At 44.5% G+C, this 4,074-nt stretch overlaps 1 long non-coding RNA gene across 1 annotated transcript in view; it reads right to left on the bottom strand.

Annotated features, from left to right (window-relative positions):
* Window positions 1–4,074, bottom strand: part of LOC109957960 (uncharacterized) — a 35,693-nt gene that overhangs the window by 680 nt on the left and 30,939 nt on the right. The gene's annotated exons all lie outside the window — the stretch shown is intronic.

Here is a 4,074-nt window from a genome sequence, read left to right on the forward strand (position 1 = left end):
AAAAAGAAGAAAGAGAGAGAAAGATGAACATAAAAAAAGAGAAGGGGGAGGGGGGCTGGAGAAAAAAAGTCAACCCCTGCTGCCAATTATTGGAAAAACATCAAGGTCTTTTCTGTTTGTGCAAAGAGAGAGAAAAGAGGGAGTCAGTTATGAGGTAGAAGAGGAGATAGTGTTTGATGGCTTGGCTCAGTGTTAGTTGGAGGATTGTGGCAAGTCAAGGCTGAAGCTGACCTGCAGGAGGCGATTACAGGTGGAGATGTGCATTTGTCTGTCTGCTAAGTCTCCCTTTCATTGTTTGGTGCTTCTCTTTTTTCCCTGTATGCCATTTTTTTTTATCTTTGCCTCTTTCACTATCTCTCTCAGACTCACTCTCCTCTTGTTGTCGCCGTCCTTATCTGTGCCTTTCTTTCCGTTACCACCATGTGCTGTTAAACCAGTTCACAAGGACAAATAAAGGTCATGTTTTTGTCTTTGTTGCAGTGTTTCTGTCTGCCTTGAACCACCCACACACACACATATGCATCCTGAACACCTATTAACTGTGTCACTAAAGTAGGAAGCGGCCATAAATGACAGGCTGTATACAGAAAAAGCATGTCAGAAAAATGATGAGGATGTCATGACAACAAACAGAGGAAAGGATTACAGTGTTGTCAGTAAGCAAGACACATTTTAAAGTCTGTGAGGAGCAGAAATAATCACATAAATGATGCAGGTTACACTTCCACAGTAACTCTAACTTGGCCTGACAGACTCAAGGCTTTTTCTTTTATTCCTTTTATACTTATTCAAGCAAGTTACATGTTATTTTTCAGGAAAAAAATCTGTTGCACATTACTAATCAAAGCACTTTTTAAAAAAAATTACTACTGATTATATAAGATCAAATAACAGGGATAAACGAGTTGTTCAGTGGGTGTTACTCTACCTTTTAACAATTTTTGGCTGTCATCACCTCCAGTCCACAAACAATTTTGATCTCTAATCAGAGTCTCTGTGCATTTACATCTCATCATTCCATGCTAATTGTATACCTTAAATGATAATTCTGCTTGTTTTAACTTTTGCAGTTTTGGCCATCTTTTCTACTGGAGATGATAAAATTGTAATCACTAAAGTAAACTACCAAGATCTGGCAACACTGCTATAGTGAAGTCCAGTTGAGCAAAAAACATGAGCAGTTAGACAACCTCACAGATTGCAGACTAGCCAACAGTTAGGGCCAGCTTATCAAAACTGTAGCCCAACAGATACAGGACATCTGAGGTCAGTATCTTTATTTTAGATGTAAGCAATTAAAGTAAACAAGAATACCTTAATAAGAACGACGACAAAAGACGTTTTGACCACACACACCAGTGTCGCTGGGTGGGGTCAGTGGTTAAACAGGCTATAACCATAGAACCAAAGAGGGCAGCAAAATGCCATTTTTCTTCCTGATGTTTTAAAGTTCCAAATTAAAGTTTTAAGTGTTCTTATATCACTGTTTAATGGTGACACATGAGTAATGCAAACACATCTTATTTCTGTGCTGCAGTTTCTTGTTATTGGCTAAAATATTGTCCATTAGTGAGGTATCAGTCATAACATAAGTTTGGCCAATAATTTAAGCCAGTCCAGTCAATTTAATTGACTTCGGGTGGCTGTGGCTCAGGAGGATGAGCGGGTCATTTCATAATCTGAAGGTTGGTGGTTTGATTCCCGGCTTATCCAGTCTACACGTCGAAGTGTCCATGAGGAAGACGCTGAACACCCAGTTGCTTCTGGTGATGTCACCAGTGTATGAATGGCAAAATAGTGTGAAAGCACTTTGAGTGTGCTAAAATGCTTAGAAAAGCACTATATAAGTATAAGACCATTCACCAACATCTTCCTAAGTGTTTTCTTAAATTTCTTAGTAGGTTGTTCTTAAGAAAGGTCCTAAGAAAAGTTTACGTCTGATTCATGAGCAAGATCTTAAACCACAGAATTGTTCACACCAGTTTTCTTATATTGATGAAGCCCATGTGCCTGTAAGTTGAAAGCGCTTGCCAGTCATTCCTAATTAGCATAGGTTAGCTGCCTGCCAATGCCCAACAAAGGGCATGAGACAGCAGGGCCGTGTGCACACATCTCACACAGAAACTGAAAAGAGAAGTTGAGAAAGCCAGGATTGCTACAATGGAAATCTAAAGGTGATCGAGCAACAAACTCCAAAGCAAAGAGGAACTTAGTAGTTAAGAAGTGAAGAACAGTGAATGAGCTGCCATATTTAGTAACATCTGTAGTGGATATAGAATAAAACAAAAAAGACACACAGATGCTGTATAAAGAGAAAGGCACACAACTGATAAAGTAAAAAGATGGTTTGATCTCAAATCTGAGGCAACAAAAAAAACAGAAGAGAGATGCTGACCAGTGGAGGCGGACAGGCTGGCCCAGAGTCATCTGAGCTGTACCAGTGCAATGCAGACATACACGGATCTATCGGGTGCCGTCAGCTGAGTAGCAGACCTCCATGCGTGCACCCAGGTCACTTCAACTGCCCTGAGTCTGACCTCAGATGCGGTGCAGGACAACCAAACGCTTACACACTGGCCAAAACATCTGAGATGTTCAAAGAAATTAACAAAAATTACAAATCTATATGTTTGGCTTTTAAGTAGTGTTAGCTTTCCCCAAAACTGTCAAGCTCTCAAGCATTCTCTGTTCTTATACTATCTGTTTCTAGTTTTTCTGCATGAAGCTCCATGCACACACACACATTCTTAGGATTAGCCTCTCCACACGCCTCCAAACACTCACCCACAACAGTCAGGTTAAAGGTCTGCTGTGACCCGTTCCCATTGATGATCTGGCCCTGATACTGTCCACTGTCGTTGATATGGAGAGACAGAATGGTGAGAGAGCCCGTCCTTTCATCCAGCTGGAATCTTTGTGATTCATTCCACTCCAGTTTTCCATTGTCAAAGTTGATGATGACACGTTTATCTACACCATATGACCAGAGAACCTGATAGTTGCCACGTAGTCCAGTGACTCCAGTGTTCAGAGTGATGCTTTCTCCAGCTTTCCCTGTCAGGTTCTTAGTCTCACTCAGTCCAACTGATACAGCAACTGTCAGAGAGAGAAATAATAAATAATGACTAAAAGTTTCCATTTGTTCTGATAATAGGAGAAAAAGTAGAAACACATTCTACTTCCTGTTATCTACATCTGCTCTTAAAAAGTTCGATCAGCAACCACGGACATTTCGCACGAACAGAGAGAAGATCAGTTATGTTATCAACCGGCTGCATGAGAAAGTGCTTACTTGGGCCGAGGCTGCGGACTCCAGTGGTGTGCTCATCGGCACCACCATCACCGAGTTCCTGGATGAAATACAGACTGTTTTTTCACCTTCATCTCATCAGGGTCAAGCTGCCAGGGAGCTTATGACTATCCGCCAGGGGGCTCGTCGCGTCCTGGATTACTCCATTGACTTCCGGGTTCTTGCAATAGAGGCCAGCTTGGAGGACCGCGCGCTTCGCACGGCCTCGATGAGAACATCAAGGCGAAACATCAAGGCGGAGCTGAATACACGTGATGAGCCCCCTTCTCTCCGCTCCCTGGGGCCCTCTCAGCCACGGGGGCGGCCCCCCTGCCGTATCCGCACCTGGTCGTGCCTGTACTGCAGGGCTCCTGATCATCACATTGCCACCTGCCCGGTGCGGCCAAAAGAGCGGGCCCGCCACTGACAGTGGGGACACTGACGGGCCGTCCCTCCACTTCCACCAGGCCGGGTACCAGCTGCCTCCTGCCCGTGCTCCTGTAGACAGCTGGTCAGGCGTTCTCCCGCAATGCTCTTCTGGACTCTGGAGCTGGGGGTAACCTCATGGACCCGGCCCTGGTGGAGCAACTAGGCCTTATCGCCGAACCACTTTCCCATGCAATAGAGACCCGGGCTATCGATGGCCGACTGCTGACCCACATCACTCACCGGACTCCATCCCTCCGTCTCACCATCGCCGGCAACCATCACGAGGACATCCACTTCCACATCTTCTCCATTCCAGACACACCACTGGTTTTGGGTCACTCCTGGCTGGTCCAACA

The sequence above is a fragment of the Monopterus albus genome, unplaced genomic scaffold, assembly GCF_001952655.1.
Source record: "Monopterus albus unplaced genomic scaffold, M_albus_1.0 scaffold29.1, whole genome shotgun sequence".
In the NCBI taxonomy this organism is placed as follows: Eukaryota; Metazoa; Chordata; class Actinopteri; order Synbranchiformes; family Synbranchidae; genus Monopterus; species Monopterus albus.